Raw genomic sequence first — 26,409 nt, 5'->3', positions numbered from 1 at the left:
CCATTCCATGGCAAGTGGGTTCTTTCTGTGCCCCCGCGTTTCCTCCTCTCTAATTGCTTGCTCCTCCGCTGCTGCCCATTTCCTCACCGCCCCCGCCCATGTCTCTCTAGATGGCCCTTGGGGGTCTCGCCATTTCATGGCGATGGCCGTTTAGCTAGCAACAATGTGAGGGAAGCAAAGCGGGTGTGGGCTTTGAGCGGCTTAGGTTTGCGGAACAGTCCCAGGGCCACCGCCTCCCAGGAGCGCAGGTCTGTGAGCTTGGTTATCGCAGTGATAGATGTGAGGACGGCCGTCCGATACTGACCCAGTGACGGGCAGCTCCAGAACATATGCTGGAGCCGGGCAGCCGGGGATCGGCATCGGGGGTACCAGAAAGGTGCATCCGGATAAAAACGTTGCAGGCGTGCAGGGGTCTGATACGCCCTATGTAAGATATTATATTGGACGTTTTTGAAGCACGCGTTGCGGGATACATTTTTGGGGAACTCGGGAGCTTTCTCCCATTCTGTTTCATGCAGTTGTCTCCCGATGTCCTCCTCCCATTGGGATCGAAGGGCGACCAGTGGTTGATTAAGAAGTTGTCTAATAGCCTTGTACAACCAACGAACGAGGTGGCGACCGGAGCCCATGTGGAGGATCGTATGGATGACCGGGTGCGTCTCCGGATCCCCTTTGGAGAGGTAGGCATAGGGCTGGAAGTGTGCTATCAATTGCCTGTGGAGTAGGAATTGCCCCGGCGGCAGACCATACAAGTCCGTGAGGTGAGTAAAGGCCACAAGCTGGCTTTCGGTAAATAACGCCTCGACCTCCGTGATGTCGCACGCGGTCCAGGGGCCGAGCTGAGCCGACGGGAAATAGTTCTCCTGACATGGCCAGCCAACCAGGGGTAACTTGGGAGAGTAGGCCGGCATGTCGGTCGCCTTTCGGTGAATCCGCAACATACAGCGTCTGGCCACGGAGACCTGAAGTGGGTAGGTGCGTCGCGGTTTGGAGCCTGGGAGTAGCAGTCGACACAATTCTGGGACAGGGACCTGGCCCTGCTGCGTATAGGTTTCTCCCATGTGGCGTCCAGCTGTCCAGTACAACAGCCATTGGAGCTGCGCCACCAGAAAGTAGGATTCAAAGGCTGGTACCCCTAGGCCACCTTCCGTGGTGGGCAACTGCAGTGTGCTTAAGGCGATCCGAGGCCTGCCAGTTCCCCAGATAAGGGAACGTAGGAGTGTATCCAGGTCCCGAAAAAAGGCTTGAGGTGGGATCACCGGTAGGTTGGCGAAGTAATAGAGAAGGCGGGGGACCAGTATCATCTTTGCAAGCGCCACTCTGCCTATGGGCGCTAGCGGGAGGGCTGTCTAGAATCGCACCGCCGATCTGATCCCAGCCAACAGCGCGCGATGATTGCCATCAAACAGGTCGGCTGGGGAGTGATGTAGCCGTACCCCCAAATATCGGGGGCTGCGGCGCCCACCGACAGCGTTTTCTCGCCGAGGCGGACATCTCGCAGCTGGGACCCCGGGTGAAGAGGGTACACGATGGACTTGTCCCAGTTCACTCGCAGCCGGGAGGCCGCCTCGAAGTCCTGCAGCACCGACCAAATCGCAGTAAGGTCCGCTGTGGCGTCACCCCTTTGAATGACTTAACTTCCGAAAGAATACCTAAGAAAGTTCAGGGGACAGTTAGCTGTCAAAAGGCATTTGATGACCTAAAGCAGGCTACGTGCACTGCTCACATTCTGCAAAGTCCTGACTATTCCAAACAATTCATTGTTCAAACTGATGCATCTTAGTTGGGGGTAGGGGCTGTGTTATCACAACTGAATGATGAGGGTCAGGATCAGCCAGTAGCTTTTATTAGCAGAAGGCTGACCCCCAGAGAGAAACGTTGGTCAGCTATGGAGAGGGAAGCCTTTGCTGTGGTTTGGGCCTTGAAAAAGCTGAGGACATACTTGTTTGGCACTCACTTCATTGTTCAGAGACACCATAAGCCCCTATTATGGCTAAAACATATGAAGGGTGAAATCCCCAACCTTTTGAGGTGGCCCATTTCCCTACAGGTGATGGACTATACAGTGGAACATAGACCTGGGAGTAACCATGCCAATGCAGATGGACTCTCTAGATATTTCCACTTAGAACATGAAGACTCAACTGGTCAAGGTTAGTTTATTGTCCTTGTGTTTGGGGGGGTTGTGCAGGAGAGTAGAATCTTCTTCTTATGGTTACCCCCACGTTTTGCTGATGTATCACTGTTTTCTAGAGGGACTTATGTGAAACACCGGTACACCCAGTGCCAGCTTTCTCGACCTGGGCATCATAAAATGGATGCTGTCAGCCACAGACACAAATCTGCCCTCCTTCTGCTGAGCCAAGCTCGAGGAGGGGAAGGCTTGACAATAGGTTTCCAGTCACAGGGAGGTGTGACCACCTCCCAGACAGGATTTAGTGTATTGGGGTTGGGTGGGTGCACTCTGAGAGTGTTTGAAGTCTGCACTGGGGGCACATTTGGTGTCCCTATGCTAGTCCAGTTCAAACCGGTTGCAGGAGCCATTGGCTCCTGCTCTGGTGTGAAATTGAACAAAGGACATGAGTGTAGCCACCCTCTGTCCTGAGCCTCTCATAGGTGGGTCCCCAGAGTTTGTCCCACCCCTTCCTTGGGTATAAAGTAGGAAGCCCGACTACAGGACTTTAGATTTTACCTGGACTAAACTCTGCTACAGAAACCAAGTACTTCGACTATCTACACTACGCTGGATGTAAAGAGTTTCTCCCCTGCAGTAGCATGCACCTAAACACATCTGACTGGTTTGCATCTCCAGAGCTCTTGAGGACTCCGAAGACTTCTGCAACACAGAAGGTGGGTTAAAGAGGTCTCTGAGAACAATCTGCTCTCTCAGGAAAACTTGAGACCAATATCCCTCCTGGGGACCTTGCAACCTGAACCACTGTGCACCGTGTACTTTTGCAGCAGCATATGCTTTTCAGCGATCCCTGAGGCTGTGCTTTGGGCTACTTGTAGTCCTGACCACGAGCAGTATTTCCACTGAAGATTTCCGGCCTACACTCCACGAGTGTTCCGCGGGCTGGTATTTTGTGATTCAGCTCGAGGTCCCTTCGCGATCCCTGGTCTGTTGGCCTATGGGTCCCTGTGAAGGTAACTTTGACTTTCTGTGGGCTTTCCTGGTTGCTCCACAGCTTGGAGAGCCCCAGGACCTTGCTGGTCCTCACCGAAGCTTATTTCCTCTGCCTGCGTGGGTTGCAGTTGCCAAGGCTTGTTGGTGTTCAATCCAGACACTGAACACCCAGCACTCGACATCCTTCGTGGGACAGCTCATCTCCGGACTTTGGTCTATCAACGTCTCCTGGTCCCCGTGGCTGCAGAGTCAAGCATCGCATCATCTCACCTGAAGCACCCGACATCGGTGGGAATTCGTCTATCGTGCCCCTAGTCACTGTAAAGTGACCCAGACTCTTTCCCCTCTGCTTTCAGGTTCTTCTCATCTTGGATCCAGGCTTGGATCCCACCAGACCCTTTTTCATCTTACTGGCAGCAGCACTTTTTTACATCACGCCATTGAAAACGACGAAGGTTTCCGACACCACTTGACCCCTATGCACCCGGCTCCTCTGGGATAGGTAACACGGGTATCTTGGTACTCTCAAGGGTGCTGGCCTTAGAACCTTCAATTTTCCAAGGGGTTTGCCTAAAGTCCTCTTCGAAGTGTCCTTAAACTCTAAAATTCCAACAGCGTCTTTCCCATAGAGTTGTACAGAGCTCGTGCCTGTGTTCACACACTGCACCCATCCTCCATGGGTCCCCTGTGTCACTACTTTGGGTGGTTCCTTGGGGTTCCAGCGATTCTAAGTGCTCTAGGCACTGTGTCCAGTTAAGTCGTGATTGTTATACCACTTTCTTAGTCTATGGTTCTGTCTCCCACTAGAGCCCGCTGTGTATTGTGCTATTTACTTTCGTTCTAGTGATTTAATATTGTTTGTTTTGTGCTCTATTCTCATAAAGAGGTTAGTAGAGAGTGTTTAGAAATAAATACATATATTTTATATATCTCTTGTGTGGTTCTCCTTTCATTTGGTCATTCAGGAGGTTCTGATCTGATAAAACAAGCTGCTTTACATTCCTTCGAGACTTAGCCTGAAGGCTGCTCTCCATAGCTACCACTAGGATAGCTTTCAATAAAGGTTGTCTTTAACCTAATCATCAATAAGGGTTGTTTGGACTGGTACAAGGTGCCCACTTTAATTAGTGGACAGCCTATACCAGGTCAACTTCTCACAGGGTCCACTGCAATTTTTTTTTACAATTCAATCATTATAAGCCAGAGGGAGGTGTGATCACTCTCGTCTTGTTCCTGGATGATCATGTCTTCCACTGAGGACCATAACTTCAAGTCCACCAAAAGATAATCAATTCAGCTTTTTTTAACGTGATTATTAAAGGTATATGCACCCATCGTATCAAATTCGGATCTGACAGCCAATTCATTAGTGAGCGCTTTTAGTTGGAGTGCTGCATGGGTCTATTTTTTTACTGTGGGGATGCCCCTAGCTGACTAATTGCCCATAACTCATCCTGTTTAGCAGTAAGGTCAATGTCATCTTTGTTAAGCGGCTTCAATGTTGTATTAAAATCCCCCACTAAAATCACTTTTGAGCCTGCTTGATGGTTGCCCAAATAAGCTTCACGCAATTGGATAGTTGGGGATGCAAGACCGACCCCTAACCTCTTTAGCATAGATATTACAATGTTTCCCAACTCTACTCAGTTCAATGCCCAGAATATCTGGACTATCAATCTCCAATTACTGGATCTTACATTTAAAGGAATATGTCACCTAATTTAGTAGCCTGCCCGCCGACCTCCCATTCTTACTAGATTTTGGTAATATCTGGTATAATACATACCCTGGTTTAAACAAAGGATTAGTAACCCTTGAAAGAGGCATATGTCGTGCTGTTCAATAAATTCACACCAGTGGGGTACATCAGCTTTGCCTTGAGGTCTGCTATATTTCAGGACATAATCAAAATATTAGATGATGGAAGATTAGCAGGTGGGCTAGAAGGAAGATCTGAACAATCTGCCATGATGTTGATTACATTAGCCGAGGTGATTGAATCTATTTGGTTATTAATAGAATAGAGAGAGTCAGCTGTACCCACATTGGGTGTGGCCTCGACAATATCACCACTTGTGGATAATATCACAGCTTGCAGATAAATGCAAAATATCCCCGTGGGTATACTAAGGTTATAAATCTTCTCATTCAGTTCTGGGCGACTATCCCCTTTAGTGGAGGCAGCTGAGCCCAGCTTAATATTTGTGTTTACATTCCTCATTTCAATATGTATATGATTATGAGATATTATTTTGGGGAGTTGTTCCTTGGGTAAGGAACTGGGGCCATATAAGTTGCCACCTTCTGCAACGCAACTACCAAGATTTCCCCAGAGTCAGTCATTACTGCCCGGCCCAGACTGAACTTCTGGCAGGATAGTTGCATTCCCTGAGACGGGCTGCCCACATGTGTCCTAGCTCATATATTGAAACAGGATGCTTGAATTGTTGAGGGGCGAGATCTAATGTCCAGGGCAACCAAGCTACCAGCAATCTTCCTATCTTTGAAGCATATCTCAATGACGTCATGGGGTGAAGCATCATCAGCAAGTTACCTTGCCCTAGAGCTTTCATCTCTAATTACCAAGAAGCAACCCCTAACATGCCTAATCCAAAGGATAACTTCATTTTTATAGACTCCTCATCTTCTAGTCTGTTTGGGTCAGACAATTTCGGGACATTGATCATGACTAGACAGGGCACAGGGGGACAATATCTACTTGTTTGAAGAGTCCTCTTTTGATTTTCCACATTTAAAGAGGAGTTAGGGTTTACGTTACTGTTGTTAAATCCAGCTGATAGTCTAAAGGGCATCTATTGTTAAGTGGTCTATTGTCGCAGGAGCTGCTAGATGTGGCCTGAGTGAGATAAGATGGTCGCAAAAGACTACCTCTAAAACTTTTAGCAGGGGTCTCAATTGGATCTTGCAAAGTGATATTCCTTTTTGATCCCCCATTTGGATTGTGTGACAGTAGTTTTTGCATAATTACACCCCCAAGCGACAAAATCTGCTCCACTTTGGCAGTTAAATGGCTTGCCATCAATTTTAGTTACCCTTCCTGTGCCATCAACTCCTTTATGGGTAGAACATGGGTGTCATTGTCAGATCTACTATTAATAATTGTGGGGTCTTCTTGCAGCACCACTAAGGGAAGGAAGTGATTTGTGCATGCTATCGATGAACGAGGAAGAGAGGCAGCGGGCTGGACAAGACATTGCTTTTAAGTATCATGGGGCAGTGTTATTCTGCCAAAATAGCTGGTTATATTTTGGGATAGTTTCCCGCTGTTTCCCATTCTGTCGCTTTTAGGGGCCGCGACCGGATTTATGGTGGATTTCACTTCATCAAACAATTGGTCTATTTCTTTTAGGGTCTGATTTTCAGAATGACATGTTTGGCGGTGCCCTGAACTGACTCAGATGCCTTTTGTTTACCCATTCTACTAATCACAGATAATAAGAAGTCTGATCTAAGACCACACGGCTACAACATCAACTGAATCCCAAGCAGTGAGCACTCAAAACAACACCCCACATATCACACATAATGTTCACAAAGTTCTCCACAACTATGCTGTATGAGTTATATAGTCCATGGTAGTAAACCTGTGTGGCCACAATATATCGCCTGCTAGATAGTACCTCGACCTACGAGCCAAGGGGGGGTGGCCCAGCCTCTTACGAGTTCTGACAGGCCTGGGCTTGGCCTCCGCAGAGTCTGCATGCGTCCGGCGCCGCGGGACTATGGCACTGCTTTAATAGTACAGATTGAATTCAGCTGCGGGTCCAGGAAGGGGTTTCTGGGACTTATAGTTCCCAGAGGCTGTGTAGGTCGACGGCTAACCCAGGGTTGGATTGGGAGTAAGAACAGTCCCGAGCTACACGCTAAAAAAGTGGCCTAAATTTGCATATTGCCTTTCTGCAAAACACTGATTCGGCAAAGTTTTATAAAAAAAAAAGGGGGAGAGGGGGTCTCTGAAAGAGGCCAAATCAGCCCCCAAAGCTGCCCACAAAAGCAGCCCACATCTAGAACTCGGATACCAGCCGCTTGGCCAGTGCCTGCCTTTCTAATCCGACCCTGGGCTCACCCCTTGAATCAAGAGCTGGTGATGTGGTGGCGAATGATGCAGCCCCACCTCAGGGAGGCAAGTTCCCACTGCTAAAAAAGTCCAGGTGCCAGGACAAACACAAACACAGTTCAAGGCAGCCCTCACACCTCAGGAGAGCAGTGCTTCTTAAATGGTGCAGATTGAAGTCAGCTCCAGGTCCAGGAAGGAATTGTGGGACCTGTAGTCCCCATCGGCTGTGTACTTGGATCAAGTGCTGGTGACGTGATAGCCAATGATGCAGCCCCACCTCAGGGAGTCAAGTTCCCACTGCTCAAAACACCCCAGTGCCAGTGCCTCTGGGACGTATTGTGAATGGAAAGTTTCAGAGTGATCCATCAAGCTGGGGCAGAGAAAAAGGAGGGGTCAAAAAATGGGTATTTCCTATGTCAATTCCCATAGGGGTTTTAGACACGACTACAGCCCGAACCGCTGAACAGAATAACTTTAAATTTGTCAGGAAGCTAGCTCTTGGTCTAGGAGCGACCTCTGCTTGATCTGATGTAAATCCATTCAGTAGTTTGTGAGATATTAAAGAAAATACATATTTGTATATCTAGGTTCGTGATTACTTAACAAATACTCCTGATCTCATGCAGAGACCGATTGGCTGCCAACACTTTAACCAGGAAGTGTTGGCAGCCAACTTGGGGGCGGGGCTTAGTCTTAGTCAAGTCCCAGAAAAACCCCATAAAAATGAAGAAAAAGGGGAAGGGTATGAATACCCTGACCGCCTAACCCTGATGCTTGGGCTCCTAAGCTTAACCACTAGAGCAAAAAAGTATTATTTAAAAAAAAAAAATTGCTGTGAAATCATAAGTATTTGCTAATTTGCAGCAAAAATGTAAAACAAGCATGGTCTCCCACGCTTGTTTAAAGATTAGCCCCCAGGTGGGCCATATATAATATACTTTGAAGGGGGGCACACATGGCCCACCCTCCTCAGACTCTTTTGATCCCGGGGACCACCACCTCCTGGGGCTTTATGTGTATAATATAGGGGGGCCACGTGGACCCCTCTCCTTGTGCTCTTAGGAGCCCTGGGGACCACCACCTCCCAAGGGCATTAATAGAAAAATTGGAGTGGGGCCGCATTTGCCCCCCTCCCGGGCTGTTCTCGGCCCACGGGACCACCAGCTGGCTACCACTGGAGGCGAGAAACTGGCAGGTACAAGGCAATGAGGATCCCCCCATGGTTCCCAATGGAGTACACTGGTGCCCTGGGTGGGCTTCAGGGCACCAAGGAGTTGAAGGCTGGACTCTGGGTGATGGGGTCACTGAGGCGAAAATCGACATGGGAAGTTGGGCAGCGTGGCCTCACTTCCCCCATGAATGGACAAGTGGTTTCTTGTCCTGGTGACAGCAGAGTCCATGGTCCTCCCTTTAAATAACTATGAGAATGCAAATGTTCACATCACCTGGAAGTTCTGCCCATTTTATCCCACCCTGTCCTCCTTATGAGTATGCAAAGGTCTTCCCGCCTTTTGCCAGGATGATGGACAGCTTAATAAAAAGCTGCCCAGTTCTTTTCCCGTTGATTTTGGTGGCACATTCTTGATGCCGAGGAATATGAGGCCATCTCCATCAAACAAAGAAGCCCTTACCTCATATAGCTAGGAGGAAGAGCCCTTGATTGGTGGAGATTTACCTCTTTGTAGTATTGTTGTCTCCTCTATAGAAGAATTCATGTTCTCAGAATTCTCAGATTTCGGGATAAAGACTCATGAGGAACATTCCTGTTTGCAAAATCTTCATAAGGTCACTTGAGACCTTTTTTCGTGGTCCATTATGCAGCTGTTGTTTAGAATACGAACTAGATAGTTACCCAATGAGTTTTCACTTACTAATTAACCAGTAGAAAGTACTCCAGTTGGGTAGACCTGTTGAGCTAAACTGTGAACTCTTGTTGGATTAACAGATAGGTGAGGTTTCCGTCCTGACCATGATGCTCATTTCACAGAAATGAAACCTCAATAGGAAGCACTTACAAACATAAACATAGCAGGTGCCCCAGTTGAAGTTCCACTTCTGTAAAGCACAAATGAGCCTAAATTTGTGTGCTGGGCGAAGGCAAAGCAAGTGTGTTTCTACTTTACTGAGGTGTAGTGACTCTGATGAGTGGTTTCTTTCTTGTCATCTCCTGGTGAGAGCAGAGTCCATAGTTCTCCCTTTAAAATACCCTAAGGTATGCAAATTCCCAATATCCATAGCACCACTCACACACCCGCTCTCTGTCATACACAAGCACTCACACACCCACTCACAAACCTACAAAGACACTCACAGACCAATTCAGAGACCCACACCGGTACTCACAGACCACACAGACACTCACAGACCCACTCACAGCCCTCACAGGCACTGACACATCCACTCATACAGGCTCACTGGTTAGAGGAGGCAGACCTGGAAGCAGAGGTCAGCCCGGGACCAGGGTTCAATTCCTGGCTCAGCTGGGTCTTGAGTCCATAAATGTCCATGGACTCGATAATTCTCGCTCCAGTGCATACTCGACTCATGGGTTCACACTCTGCAACTCTGGGCAATAGCTTGCTTAATCTCCACATGGGCCCCTCGCGGCGGGATGCCTGGCTTTCACCTTGTGGATGCCCTGCTGGGTTATCTCACAGGGGAATACCAGGACGGGTTCCCTAAGCAAGCGCTTAAAGACCGCTTGGTGATTTGCGCTATATAAATTCCTGCACATTTACATTTACATTCACTCACACACCTAGACACTCAGACACCCACTCACAGACCCAAACAGCCACTCACATACCCGAGCACTCTCCCATACAGCCACTCACATATGCACTCACAGACCCATACAGCCACTAACGCACCCACCAAAACATTCACTCACAGACCCATACAGCCACTCACAAACCCACTCATTGACCTGGAAGAAGGCCACTCACACACCCACTCTCAAAGGTAACAGGTTACTGTTAGGAAACAAACCTGTAGAAATTCACTGAAATTAATTAAAAAAAAGGAATTCACCAAAAAAACAAAGGTTACAGGGACAATATAGTTAGGAAATAAAATGTAAAAATCCTTAGACATTCACAAAAAAAACAATGGTTATAGGAACGTTATAGTTAAGCTCAAATTAGACGCATACATAAACCAGTGAAATTCAGCAGTTATAATTACCTGAGCTAACTATATCTTACACCCATGCAATGCACTACTTAGGACCCCACATATTACATCTCTCATGACATGTCAGTGACATCACTGATATGACATCTCAAATGAAATCCCTAATGACATCATCATGTGAGTGTACATTTTTTCTAAGAGTTTATGATTGTTTCAATTGTTAACCTGTCAGCAAGAGCCGGAAAAAAGAACTGAAATAACTGACACATGTTGTGCATGATGCTATACTGGTGGTGCCTGGCTTCTTAAAGGCACAGTGACTTTTTGAGACATATATTGGCAGCCTATGAGGCTACTCTGTCCTGCACCCTTCATCTCTATCATAAAAACGTTTCTGAGGGATATATACTGTTTGACACTAAAACTGTCTAAAGATTGCTTTAGTCTGGCCCTTTTTTCTCTTCAAAATGAGGAATATGGCCATTGCAGCCTAGTTAATTAGGCTGCATAATCTGTATCTCTCTCTCTCGCTCTCTCTCTCTTATGTGTCTTCACAGGCCTTCCTGAAGAAAGGCAAAAATCTACACTGTATGAGTAGTTGTGTGGGTATGTGATTGGATGTGTCAGCTTCAGGGTCTCCGCACCTGGGTGGAACTATTCAGTGCTTATGGCTATAAATTAGTATACTAGGTGTACAACACAGAATAACTCACACATCCACTCACATACCAACAAAACTACTCATACACCCACTCAGGCATAAGTTATAGTTAGCTCAGGTAACTATAGCTGCTTTATGTCACTGTTTTTTTACGAGTGAAATCTGTAACCTTTAATATTTTACTTGAATCTATCTATCTATCTATCTATCTATCTATCTATCTATCTATCTATCTATCTATCTATCTATCTATCTATCTATCTATCTATCTATCTATCTATCTATCTATCTATCTATCCATCTATCCATCTATCCATCTATCTATCTATCTATCTATCTATCTATCTATCTATCTATCTATCTATCTATCTATCTATCTATCTATCTATCTATCTATCTATCTATCTATATATATATATGGTCACCAGTAGGTAGTTATAGTGAGGACCAAGTTTCCATAGGAAGAGCATTTTTTGTTTTGCTTATAACTTTGGCGTTGTTTGATGAATCTTAATGAAATTTTCCAAACTCATTTTTTTGTTCATTTCAGCTCCTATGTTGAAAATTTGGGGGTGATTCGTCAAGGGGGGCCGAGGAAAAGAGGAAAAAGGGGGGTCTCAAAACGTGTTTTCTCCATGTTAATTTTCATAGGAAACTTTAAACAAGGCTACAGGTCAAACGGGTGAACGGAATTACCCCAAATTTGGCAGGGAGAAGGGTCTTGGTCTAGAAAGCACGCTTTTGTTTATTTGGTGTAAATCCGTTCAGTAGTTTTGGGGAAATATTGAAATTTACAGATATCGATATTTGGGAATTCTGCCATCTGATTGGCTGAGGCGTTACGAGCACGAGCTTGCTGCTTATTGGTTGGAAGCGCTGCGAGCGGTTGCAACTAGGAAGTGTTGGCTGCCATTTTGTGATTCTGTTGAAGTGAGTAAGGGGCAAAAAGGGCGAAAAAAGTAGGAAAGAGGAGGGTAGGAGCACTATAACCTCTGTGGGGTGTGTAGGGTGTGCCATGGAGTGGGTGCGAAGCGAACTACTCATACCTACCGGTCAGAAAGTGCTGGGCTACGGAAATTAAGTGAGGTATTGCCTAGAGTCTGATGCTGCTTAGGTGAACTTGTGCGGGAGTCGGGGATGAAAACGTGGGCCCAAACTGTGTGTCTTATGGTGTGAAGCCATGTGCATTGGCTCCTGCAGCACACCTGTGGAAGTAGTGTCAGTATGTGTTTATACCTACTAGGACGAACTACTGACTCTTATTGGTCTGAAAGTCCTGGGGTACGGAAAATATGTGAGGTATTGTCTAGAGTCTCATGGTGCTAAGCTGAGGTGCTGCCGGACTCAGGGATGAAAGCGTGAGTCCAAACTGTGTGTCATATGGTGTGAAGGCATGTGCTCTGGCCGCTGTGCCATATCTGTCAATTAGTGTCAGCATGTAGTTATACCTACTCGGAGGAACTTTTGTTTCGAACATTGTAACTTGTGTATGATGCTCCGGGGTGTTATACAGAGAGTGCGAAGGTAAATTTGCGCGTATCAAATCAATACGGTATTTGTAAAGCTCAAACTATGGGTCTGAAGGCCCTCAAGGCTGGCGTGGAAATTATGTGAGCGATTAAGTGAGCTATTGCCCAGAGTCACATGGTGCTGAGCTGAGGTGCTCCCAGAGCAGGGGATTACATCATGAGCCCTGTGCTCTGAACTCATGTTTTCTGGCCACTGCGGCACACCTGTCCAAGTAGTGTCAGCATGTGTGCATACGTAGTAGCAGGAACTTTTGTTTTAAACAGTGTGACGTCTGTAGGGTGATTGGGGGGTGCCACAGAGGGAGTGTGAAGTTCAATTCTGCCATTTCGAATCAATTCGGTATTTGTAAAGTGCAAACTACTCACTTGTACGGGTCTGCAGACGCTGGGGGCCAACGTGGAAATTAAGCTATTGCGCAGAATCACATGGTGGTATCCTGAGCTGTCGCTAGAGCCGGTGATCAAAGCGAGAGGTCTGTACTGCAAAGTCAGATTGTCTGGCTGCTGCTCCACAGCTTTGTGGAGAATAAATGTTGGCGAGGGTCCAGGAGTTGCCGTTACCTGGCCCTAAAATAGCGGGCCTAAGTTGTCAGTTATAGGGTGGCTCTAAAAAGAGCCCTTGTGTTTATTGGTTGGAGCTACATGTAGGTGCGGATGCACAACTTCAGGTTATTCAGAAAAACTCTGTTTCCTTGATCTGTGAAGTGTACTCCATCACCTCTGTAGATATCAGCTATATCGAAACGTATTTTGTGGTTGTTGTAGATCGACCCCATTCTATGGTCTCTGAGGTATGCAGACACAGCTTTGTTGACATTCTTCCTAGATTTTTCAATCTGAGTACAAAATTGTTTTGACCATTTCCACTTCTGTCTTTGGCATATATTGGAATATGCAAAGACAGTTTGAGGCAAAAGTAACATCAATTGTCCAAAGGTGTCCTTCATATGCATTTCCAAACCTACCCCAGTCAAAGTGCCGTGGTCATTTCCACCACAATGCACAATCATGAGGTCAGGGTGTGGGAGATGCAAAGAGGTTTTAACCAAAGGTAGCAATTGGTGCTACTTCAGTCCTCTCTGTGCAAACCATTTAATGTCCACATTTTGTAAACCTAGGTCTAAGTCAATACATCTGTGTTCTGCATACCTCTTGCACCAGAAAATATAGCTATGTCCTACGATCCACACTAGCATTTTGAAGGTATGGCTGGAAGGTATGGAAAGATGTCTGTAGCTCATGCAGTTCCTTCGTAGAATAAGAGATATGTTTAAAGATGGGGAACTACTTTTTTTTGCCATACAAAAGGATACGTGATTGGGAGATGAAAAGCATTCTTTTTTAAAAGTAGGGTGCACATTCATTTTGGGAAAAAACATATTTGTGATTGGTTAAGAAAAAGCAGTTTCAACGTGGAGTACATATCATAGGATAAAAGATGTCATCTCAACCACACCTGCTACTTGCATTTGGAAGGCACTGTTCGAACTTAAAACAATCATGAACTTTTAACCTGCACGTGCCGTTAAATGTTCGAGAAAATATTGCAAAAAAATATCGGTGAGTTTAAAAAAATTGATGAACTTTTAACCTGCACGTGTTGTAGAATGTTCTAGAAAGTGTGTTGATAGAATACGTTGCACTTCTAACTTCTATGTGTTGTTGAATATTAAAAAAACTGTTTATATGGAAAATTAAAAAGAAACCAACAGAGAGAAGTTTTGAAACCTAAAAGAATCAAGGAACTATTCTAATTTGTTCACATGTATTTATGTGTGGAGCAACAAAATTATAGACACAACAGCACCAGGAAGAGGGAGAAGCCGGGAGTTGGGGGACGGAGGGAGATGGGCAGAATGGCACAAATGCACAATTAAGTACAGCACAAGTATAGACAAACAATGTCCAAAATGAAACACACCAACAAGTCACACAATCCCCCAACATCACACCACTGAACAAGCATAGAAGTGAAAACCAAGCTGCATTCATACAGGATGTGTAGAAAGGCCGGTCGTGGGTGTTGTGGGATGTCTGCGACCGTGGTCATCATGGATGAGATGCCCAGCACGTGGCACATGGGCAAGTTCACTGTGTGTTACATTGCCAAGCAGCTGCTCCTCCCTCCCACGAGCCCCCACACTTTTGTACGGTGTGCTGTTGTATCTCGTGCATTCGTACTGCACACCATTGTAATGCCTATTCGCACATGTCCTGCTGCATTCCAACTACACCATCACAGTGCCGTTTGGAGGTGGTGCATGCCACTTTAGAATATCGACTGCTGAGGCCCTTGTGGCAGGCCACACCAGAACACAGAGACACACTTACCGCACTTCCTGTATACGGACATGTCCGAGAGACCCCATTCTCCTTGCTGGATAGGCACACCCCTGCGCTGACCTGTGTGCGCCAGACCAGCACACGCCGGTTGTGCATGCGAGAGAATGCGTGCGTAGCTACATGTCCATGCTCACTGCCAATGCTGAGGTGACAGCACACTGTGATGTTGCAAGGCCCATGCCTATCATGCTAACATAATGACCACAGGGACACACTTGCTCAGATGCGGGTTTGGGGGGCGTTGGCGGTCCTGGAGTTGTTGCAATGAGTCTTATGGCCCTCATGGGTATCCCTGTATCATACTCATTGACTCTATGGCACCTGTGGGTGTTCTGGTGTGGCTCTTGGCTGTGTTACCTTTCATGGTGTAGGTAGTCGTCCTGCTTAACACCAGCAGAAAGCAGGTGTAAAATCCCTAGTGCTAACGTGGCTGATCGGCGGAATTTGTTTCGCATTGCAGTTGGTGTGAAAGTTGTTATTTTTTTCGTGTGCAGAACAATATACAAACTGGGCAGTGTATCCCGTCAAGATCCAGCACCTGACGCACTATTCCCAATCAATATAAATACAATGAGATTTCTTAATTGATTTTGTGTGTACACTGTAAGTGCAGCCACTACCTCAGTGCAATTCAATAAAGGATTTTAGTATTTAGAATAAATCGCAAAGGTGCAGCTCGTGTCTTTTTGCATGGGAACGGCTAGTCGGCATTTCATTATCAGCACGTTAATGGAAGCAAAGTTGAGATTAATCTAACACACTATTCAGAATTTGGTGCAAACTGCAGACATCACCAGTATTCCTGCGATAAGTGCCCCAAAACTTAACACCATGGTGGACACCATCAAATAACAGTAATAAGAGCAAGAAAGAGTCACACAGCAGTTAAGAAAACAACCAAAAACGTTATTAATTTGTTTTTTTTCAAACTTTATTTTTTTATAAACATATATATGTAAACGATAAACTATTTTCAAACTTAATTTTTTTATTAAGGTATATATATGAACGATAAACTAATAAACAACATTTTACAAAAATAATACAAAACAATAAGGCAGAACACTCCTGTGGGGACCATGGATGTCGATGACAGAGCCTGGAAAATAAAGCACAAAATAAGGACACGTGTAATGCGCATGTCAAAGGAGAGAGACATAGAGAAACATAGAAGGAAAAAAAATCCAGAGAGAAAAAGAAAAGAGAGGGAAGGAAAGAAAGGGAGTGAGAAAGGGAGAAGGAAGAGAGAGAGTTAGAGAGATAGAAGGAAAAGAAGGAAGAGAGAGAGTGAAGAGAGGGAAGTGTGTGAGAGAGAGAGAGAGAGAGACAGAGAGAGAGAGAGAGAGAGAGAGAGAGAGAGAGAGAGAGAGACACTGCCGCCCCTGCGCATCCATGAGCAAATAATTACCTGGTGCCACCGGAGTGTGCAGCAGTGGGCACTCCACGTGCCCGTCAAAACTCTGCGCATCCCAGATATGTCACTGAGTCCTCAGTCATGAATGGCGAAGACCACATCAGCTTCTCCGCGGATCTCACAGATGTCCCTGAGTCATGAATGGCGGAGACCACATCATCTTCTCTACAGCCCGGCAGATCTCACACATGTTGCTGAGTCCTGAGTCATCAATGGCGGAGACCACATCAGCTTTTGGTGCCTCTAAGCCTGTGGAACTCAAGTCCGTGCCACGTGGTGGTAGGCCACTGATGGCCATATGAGCTTCGGGTGGCATTAACCCTGTGCTTCTGAAGTCCACTTCAAGGGGATGGTAGGCCCCTGATGGCTATACAGATCAGGGTGCAACCAACCTTCTGCGCAACTTTTCAAAGACTCTTTATGGTTGAGACACGTGGAGCGTCCGCCATCCAGTCAGCACCGGGAATAAAGGATGTGATGTTGTCGATCTATTATATTTGCGTGGTCACATGTGCCAGATGGTTGTGGTGTGTGTGCAAACCTGCCCTCAGGGAGTGGCCGTGACATGTTGACAACTAGAGCACTGACCTGCACACCAACAGCAAGTACGCCTGCGTCAGGTAGGCATGTGGGGGTGTGAAAACGTGTTTTTTCAATGGATTTTCCATAGGAAACTTTTGACACGGCTACAGGTCAAACTGCTGAACGGAATTACGCCAAATTTGGCAGGGAGCAAGGTCTTGGTCCAGAAAGCAGGCTTTCTCGCATCAAGTGAAAATATCAAAGAAAGGTCTCGGGCCAATTTAATATACAGGAGCTCTGTTTCTGCAAGATAACTCTTTCACTGTGTCTCTGCCCAACATCACCACTTCGCAGCTATGCCGTTAGAAGCCAGTCCGTCCTCTTCCCACATTACCAACATACCCCTAACAACCTTCTTGGGCCTGGAAGCGGATGGACCGCAGTGCTATGTCTCTTGCCTACTGTGTCATCTACAATCGTGACTGTATCTGAATTGTGAGTCCTTCTGACCGCAGTGTAGGCCAGAGGTAGCGGTGAGCAAGGGCCCACAGCCACATGCATAGGTTGGTGGTCGCTGCCACGGACTTGCGGTCACTGCCATTCAGGACTCAGGACACAGTTACACATGTGGGATCGGCTTGTGTTGAACAGGGTTAGTGGCACCACATGCCGCTGGCCTTGCATATGGAAATATGCCTAACTAATCAGATGGAGTATGCTGCTGTGGTCGCTGCCACGGACTTGGGGTCACTGCCATTCATGAATGCGGACACAGTTACACATGTGGGATCGGCTTGTGTTGAACAGGGTTAGTGGCACCACGTGTCGCCGGCCTTGCATATGGGAATATGCCTAACTAATCAGAGGGAGTATGCTGCTGTGGTCGCTGCCATGGACTTGGGGTCACTGCCATTCAGGACTCAGGACACAGTTACACATGTGGGATCGGCTTGTGTTGAACAGGGTTATTGGCACCATTAGCCGCTGGCCTTGGAAATGGAAATATGACTAACTAATCAGATGGAGTATGCTGCTGTGGTCGCTGCCACGGACTTGAGGTCACTGCCATTCAGGACTCCGGACACAGTTACACATGTGGGATCGGCTTGTGTTGAACTGGGTTAGTGGCACCACGTGTCGCCGGCCTTGCATATGGAAATATGCCTAACTGAGCAAAGGGAGTATGCTGCTGTGGTCGCTGCCACGGACTTGGGGTCACTGCCATGTAGGACTCAGGAAACAGTTACACATGTGGGATCGGCTTGTGTTGAACAGGGTTATTGGCACCATTTGCCGCTGGCCTTGAAAATGGAAATATGCCTAACTGATCAAAGAGAGTATGCTGCTGTGGTCGCTGCCACGGACTTGGGGTCAGTACCATTTAGGACTCAGGACACAGTTACACATATGGGATCAGCTTGTGTTGAACAGGGTTAGTGGCACCACGCACCGCTTGTCTTGCATATGGAAATATGCCTAACTGATCAAAGGGAGTATGCTGCTGTGGTCGTTGCCACGGACTTGGGGTCAGTGCCATTTAGGACTCAGGACACAGTTACACATGTGGGATCGGCCTGTGTTGAACAGGGTTAGTGGCACAACGTGTCGCCGGCCTTGCATATGGAAATATGCCTAACTAATCAGGGGGAGTCTGGTGCTGTGGTCACTGCCACAAACTTGGGGTCACTGCCATTCAGGACTCAGGACACAGTTACACATGTGGGATCGGCATGTGTTGAACAGGGTTAGTGGCACCACGTGTTGCTGGCCTGTGTTGAACTGGGTTAGTGGCACCATGTGTTGCGGCTTGCGTTGAATTCTGCATGAATAAGTCCACGTGGTGATGACTTGTGGTGCAGTGAGATAGTGGCACCTGAAGCACTCAGCGTGTGCACACCCTGCGATGATGCGTGGTCCGGGCGGGCCTCACTGGTAGCAATGTCTTTACATGTTTTGAAAGAATCTTCATAGCAGTCAAAATTTCCGAGTAATTCCATTTCAGTCCTCCAAGGTTTGAAGAGTTGGAGAAGAGCTAAATAGAAAACTCTCTCTTATCTGGAGTATCACAACTTAATTTCCTGGGATTAATCAAATTTCCTTTGGCATTCTTTAAGAAACATCCATCAGATCCAATTAAAGCACATTTCACTTTATTTATTTTGTCTGTAGCATTTTTTCTAAAACTATAATGTTGCAGTATTTCATATAGACATATGTTTTCCAGGTATGGACTTCTATTTGGATAGTATGTGAGGAACAGGAATTGAGTTATCTGCAACATATTGTATGTCCATATTTGTATTCCACATTTTCAAAATTACTGGATTGTAATCATTAATGTACTTTGATTCTTTTGTTCTTTTTATATTATAAGTATTTTTGGGTGATTTTCGAGTGATAGTATGCCTCACTGCTGACATAAAACTGTTTACTCTTCCTTGCCATGACTTATGGTGCACTGAGTTAGTAGTATTTTTGGCGCTCAGCGTGTACGTACCCTGCGATGATGCGTTGTCCAGGAGGGCCGCATTCGGAGCAATGTCTTTTGTCCATTGAATTCTGCCTCAGTAAGGCGACGTGTCGATGTCTTGTGATGCACTGAGTTAGTTAAACTTTTGGCGCTCAGCGTGTACGTACCCTGCGATGATGCGTTGTCCGGGAGGGCCGCATTCGGACCAATGTCTTTTGTCTATTGAATTCAGCCTCTGTATTGCGACGTGTTGATGTTTTTGTGGTGCACTGAGTTAGTTGTACCTTTGGCGCTCAGCGTGTATGTACCCTGCGATGATGCGTTGTCTGGGGGGGCTGCACTCGGACCAATGTCTTTTGTCTATTGAATTCTGCCCTAGTAAGGCCACATGGCGTTGACTTATGGTGCAGTGAGTTAGTGGCATCTGAAGTACTCAGCGTGGGCGCACCCTGTGATGATGCGTGGTCCGAGAGGGCCGCACTAGGAGCAATGTATCTTGCGTACTGCACTGCGTCATCTGCAATCGCTACACCATCTGAATTGTGAGGCCTCCTGTCCGCAGTGTAGATCGAAGACAGTAGTCTGTACAGCCATAAGTCTGCAGTGCTGTGCCGCTGGGTTTGCAGGGGCCCTGTGTCGAGGAGAGCCACGGTCATGGCGGCAGCCTCATGGCAGGGGGTGAGACCCGCCTCACTGGCACAGTCGTTTCTCTTCACAGTTCACAACTAAACCACGCCCAGAGCCACGGTCTATTTATTCACACTCCTACGCTTAAGTGGCATACGTCGGACCAGCCTACTCCGGTTACCCTTATGCTTACAGGGGGTGATGATACAGCTACATGACTGAGATCGTCCCTAGTGTTTGACGTAACATGGTTGGGTCCACTGTCCACAACAGTGCAAGCACCAGTAGTATTTGTGCACATTGTTAGGTGTGTGTTCTGCATACTGAGATGTGTCCAGCATATCACCGCTACACTTTGCATTGTGCGCATTGTTATTCAAGGGTGAATTGCTTCCTTCACATATAGTTTGTTCACACCTGTCCCAATATTCAGCTATTGTGTGGCTGAGGGGCCATGCCGTTTTCGGAAAGTTTGCTGTCTTGTTTTGCGCTGCCTCGGTGATGGGGGGGTCCTGAGGGTGGTGGTGGATGTTGTGGCACTCTTGGGTGTCGGAGCTGCATCATCAGTAGGTCTATGACATGTGTTGGTCTTCAGATGTGGCTCTGGGCTGGACTCCCTTTCATACTGTATGTAGTTGTTTAATATTTAAAAAACAAGACGACATTGAATAATAAATAAAAAAAATACAAAAACAATTTTTAGGATATTAAAGTTACAGACTATCAATTTTTTTGTCACAATTACTGAGAAAAACATAGGTTTTATGAACATTATATTTAGAAATTAGCATTTGAAAAACCTTTGAAATTCACTGAAAAAACCATAGGTTTCCGGCACGTTATAGTTAGAAATTAGCATTTAAAAAAACTTAGAAATTCACTGAAAAAACCATAGGTTTCAGGCATGTTATAGTTAGAAATTAGCATTTAAAAAACCTTAGAAATTCACTGAAAAAACCATAGGTTTCAGGGACGTTATAGTTACTTGGACATTGGACTCTAGCAGTGTGTATGCAAACCTTTTGATAAGGCAAGGTATTCACCAATATGGATATGTCATCTATATTAGCACCCCCAAAGTTCCTGCAGAGTCCCAGGGAACCTACAATGTCATGGGAGGATTGATTTGAGTCTTTTGAGACCTACTTGGAGGCAATAGGTGGAGAGGATTTCGTAGCTTCCCGGAAAGTAGCCTTACTTAAGCACAATTTATGGGTGGAGGGCAGAAAGGTGTTGAAATCCTTACCCATTCCTACATAAGTGAATTCTACTAACCATGGGGGTGGAGAAGGTGGTGAGGGTGAAGGTGAAGATGTACACAGTGACAAGTATTAAGAGGTATGAAAGCCTTGGAAAAGAATTACGGTAAGAAAGTCAGCATTGTAGTAGAGAGGCACAAGTTTTTTTCAAGGTCACAACCGGGGTAGTCAGTGGAACAATACATCTCTTTGGTAAGGACATTTGCGTCCACATGTAGATTTAACAACCTGCATGAGGAGATTATAAGGGACCAACTCATAAATAGGACAAGCAACATTAAAATCCAAGAGAGGGGGCGTGGCTTAGCGAGCCAAGATTGCGGTCGCACCTTGAGTGTGCTCCCGGTCCCCTCCACCATCCGCCTGTAATCCGCCCGTTCCGGTAACCATCCTGCCCTGAGTCTTGAAGCCGCTGCCTGGCTGCACCCCTGGCAGAGATTCTGGCTGTGGGGAGCCCGGGATCCAGTACTTCATCGCACTCGACCGGCCTGCTGGGTGCCCTCCTCTAAAATGGCGGCCTCCTTGCTCTGAGCCGGGACCCCAGCATTTCTCAGACTGGGCTGCAGCGGCCCGCCCCTGCCGCCCCTTGCTCCAACTCACCACGGTATCTCCAGTGCTGTCTTTTGGCCCTCGGCTGCGGCGAACCACTTACTGCTGTTGCTGCCCTTGGAATCAAGCCGCGGCTGTGCTGCCTCCCGGGTGCGGTGGCACGGGGGGAGTGGGTGTCCAGCTGCATCCATTGAGCGGCATGAGGTCCTATATGGGGCCTCCCCGCCACCCCTTCCCCCCCTGCATTGCTCCTTTGCCTCTATTACATCACCTCTTGCTGGGAGTGCAGCCTGGGGGGTGGACTCGGCTGCATGTAGCGAGTGGCGTGGGGTACTGGGAGAAGCCTCCTCTACCATCCCCCTGCCCCTGAACTGTTCTCGAGGTGCCTGGAGTGGTCTGTGGATCCTGGTGTGGAGGCCCTGCTGCGGATCCTGGGATCGGGCCTCTGTGCTGTTGCTTCTGGCATGGGGTCTCACCAGGAGAGGTGGAATTGGCCACGTGCACCGAGCGGCGTGAAGTCTTAAAAGGGCCTCCTCCACTGCCCCCTGCGGCTATCATGATCTGAGGCCCTCCGAAGTTGGCCGTGGGCCCCCCGCTGCAGAGAACTTTGTAAGAGGCACGTCTGGGTCTCCTGTCTTGTTGGGTGGTGGCCATGGGTCATGACAGGCCAGCCAAAAACCCGGCCACCCAGACTAAAATGGATCATTTCACCACCACAGACTCCGGGACGACTGGGGGAGGCGCTGATAAGGATACCCCACCTGCTGCGCAGATCTATCTACCATCCTTCAAGCTATCCATGCTTCACAGTCCTCCGTGGAGGGCAAGATTGCTGAGATCAGGGTATATGTGACTCTCATCCGACAAGACCTTCGGAACACCACGGCCCGGATTAAAGAAACTGAATCCCGAATCTCCACCGTGGAAGACGACGTTCAGCAACTTAAGGGACAAGTCGCTCGTCTCCAATCTCACACACAGGAGCTACGCCGGCGGGCAGAGGACGCAGAAAACAGGTCCCGCCGCAACAACCTCCCCCTGGTGGGATTTCCGGAGGGAGTGGAACAGGGCCGTACGACGGACTTTGTGGAGAAGTGGTTGTGCTCCTGGATCCCTGAGGGCTCCGTCTACCCGTGGTTCACGATTGAGCAAGCACATCACTCCCTTGCTCCTAAGTCCCCCCCGGGGGCACCCCCCAGACTGGTCATCATGCGAATCCTTAATATTCTAAGGACTTTGACTCTGCCCTGGCCGAGACCCGCAAGCAGCAACGCCTCCAATATAACAATCATGTAATCATGATCTTCCCTGATTACACTCACAAAGTCCAGGGTCAGGGCCGCTCGTTTGGGGAGGTCAAGTAGAAGCTCCGCTCTCTTAACATACAGTACAGGCCCCTCTTCCCGGCGCGCTTGCGAGTGGTGTTTTCCAACAAGACCCTATTCTTTGACACCCCTGAAGAGGCTTGGACTTGGGCCACGGAGAAATGCCCCCTACGAGACAGTGACCGCATTCCATCACCCAGGAGTGCGGCTGGGGGATGCGCCCGACAGGAGACCCCTGCCCCCCGGCCTCGGTCCTGGCAAACCGCAAATATCCTTACTTGGATAAGCTGGTCCAGATGGACCAATGTGGATTCATGTCCTCCCAGGGTACCACTGCCTCAGACGGCTCCACCTCGCTTTGGCAAATCAACAACAACTGACCTCCTATCTCTCTTTGCTCCTCGTGGACTTTGAGAAAGCATTTTATTCAGTTGACTGGCAATATCTGGAGGCAATGTTGTTGGAGATGGGCTTTGGGACCCCCTTTCGTAACTTGGCCAGGACACTTTACTGCAAGCCACAAGCCCAGGTGATGGTCAATGGCACCCTTTCACGCCCCTTCCCCATTGGGAGGGGCACAAGGCAGGGTTGCCCCCTTTCGCCCCTCCTTTTTGCATTTGCGATGGAGCCATTTCCTTTTCTTATCCGCACCGATCCGCTTCTCATGGGATGGCAATGGCCTGGTCTGGCAGAGGACAAGATTGCCCTCTACGCTGATGACATTCTGATCTTTTTGTCAGACCCAGCTCGATCAGGGCCTCGATGTCTCCGAGCCCTGCGCCTCTTTGAGCGAGTCTTCAGCCCCCGATTGAACGTGGCCAGGTCGGTCCTGGTCCCCCTCCATCTATCGAGAGAGTGCTTTGATTGGCAGTCCTCGATTCCTCTTCGGCGGCAGTCGTTCAAGTATTTGGGGATCTGGGTGACCCTCCTTCCTGATCTCGCCTGATCTATCAATGTCACTCATCTGGTGAAACAGGTTTGTGCCGATCACCTTAGATGGCAAACTCTGCCACTAAACCCTCTGGGCAGAATAGCCCTTTTTAAGATGATGGTTCTTCTCCGATTTCTCTATATGCTTCAGAACACACCCCTCTCCTTCTTACGGTCCTGGTTCCAGGAGTTGGACCGTTTGGCCGCTAAATTCCTGTGGGGAGGTCGGAGACCGAGGTTGGCCCTCACCCACTACAGGATACTGCCCTTTGATGGTGGGTTGGGAATGACAAAGCTGTATTTATATTATTTAGCTAATCGGCTCTTCACTGTGCATGATTGGTTTAATGGTGGCTGGTCGGACACATAGTACCGCCTAGAACTGCATAACTTGGGTTTCTCCAATATCCAGGGGATGCTCTACGGCACCGCTATCTCCCACGCTCTTCCAGAGGTCACGCGTGGGGTGCTTTTAGCCTTACAGGCCTCCCTGCGCCACACCCACTGGATGGGCAAATTAACCCGATATACCCCTTTGTGGTGCGGAACGTGGCTCAAGGACGTTGCCACTCTTTCTGGTTTCAGAGTCTGGGATCTCATCAGGACCTCACAACTTGGGGTTGTTTGGAGCGGGAGCCATATACTAGGGGTGGGCGGAATTTGCGAAATCCACTTTCGCAAATTATCACGAAAATGTTTAAAATTATCGCATACAAGCGGAAATATCGCGAAGATGCGGAAGTTTTTTTCCTGCATGTTCGCGAGATTTTCTGCATGGTTGCGGGTCGCCAACTTACCCATGTGGTTGGTCGCGGGCGTGGCCATCTTGTTTTGAGTTGTCTCGCGGTGCATGATCGCGAGAAGAAAGACGTGATCGCGCGACGCATGACGTCACTGCGAGCGCGAACTGTCGCGGGACAGCGCAAATGGCTAAAACAAGACAACATCTCATGGAGAACGCGACCGGATCAAGAAAACTTGTCGGCGAACGCAGGGATTCAGGTAAGGCGGTCGCGCGCGTGCGAGAATGTATTATTTTACAGCGCGAGCAAGAAACAAATTATCGCCAAGCTGCGGAAAGCGGAAATTTTGACATTTTCACGCTCTCCGCGGAACGCGAAAATGTCAAATTATCGCAATTTCTGCGAACGGAACGAAATTTTAGCCCAGGCCTACCATATACGTGATTACTCAGATCTGCAGGCCCGGTTCTCCCTCCACACTTCCCAGTTTTACCATTACCTACAGCTGCGCCACGCCCTCCACACCCACATCTCAGAGGGGACCTCCTTACCCAAATATAGTCCACCTGAAGCCCAGGTCATGACTGGCAATCTGGGGAAAGGGGGGATTTCCCGCATCTATCGTTCCCTCACGAATAACACCCCCAACTCCCTCTCCCATCTCCGGGATAAGTGGGAGAGTTGGCTTGGCTCCCTGGACGATGCTGATTGGAGAGATGCGCTGATGACCCCCAAAACAGTTACTGCTTCAGCGCAGCTCCGGTTAGTGCAGATATACTACTTACACGCGGCCTACCTCACCACATTGCATCTTCATCGCGCTGGGCTCTGGCCTGATGCTTTCTCTCCCCGCTGTAGTTGCCCTCAGGCTGACTTTTATCACATGGTATAGCTCTGTCCTACAAACACGCACTACTGGGAGTTACTGACAAGGGAACTTATGGCGGCCCTGGGTTGGGAGGTTCCTTTGAGCCCGATGACCATACTTTTGGGTGTTACCGAGGGATTGGATAGGACCAGAGCCGAGAAGCTTTGTTTAAATACGGCAATGATGGTGGCTAAAAGGGAAATTGCAGCTCTCTGGTTGGACCGGACACCTCCTTCCATGGGGCAGAGGGGTAGATTGGTGCGCAGCACAGGAACGAACAATGTAGGCGGCCCGAGGCTGTCCCAAAAAGTTTTGAAGTGTGTGGGGCAAATGAGTCGGTGGTAGAAGACTGAACATTCCTGATGATCACCTATGGACTTGGGTGCAGACAATGTTGCTTGCTACTCATATGTTGAATAGTGTATGATGGGGTATTATTTATTTGTTGTCACTGTTATGCCATGACCACAGTACTAAAAGCTGGTATTGGTTTCCTTTGCTGCAATTTGTTAAATCAATAAACTTGATTATCAAAAAAAAAAAGAAAATCCAAGAAAGGTTGTTCGACATAAGGGATCCATCCTTACAAAAAACCATAGAGGTAGCTAGACGTATAGAAAACACTTCTAGATATTTTAAGGAGTTGAACACTGACCAAACTAAGGAAAAAAGTGATTCGGCTAAAGTTTATGCTGTGGAAAAAACACATCTAACAAGGGGGAAAAAAGTATCAAGACCACTTTGCCTAAACACAATCGAGTTTGTTACAGATGTGGTAGCATGTCACACTGCAGACCCAGAGAAATGATTAGCCATTAAGGAAAAGTGTTAC

This window comes from Triturus cristatus, chromosome 3_1 (assembly GCF_964204655.1).
Source record: "Triturus cristatus chromosome 3_1, aTriCri1.1, whole genome shotgun sequence".
NCBI lineage: Eukaryota > Metazoa > Chordata > Amphibia > Caudata > Salamandridae > Triturus > Triturus cristatus.
This window is presented reverse-complemented; position numbering follows the sequence as displayed.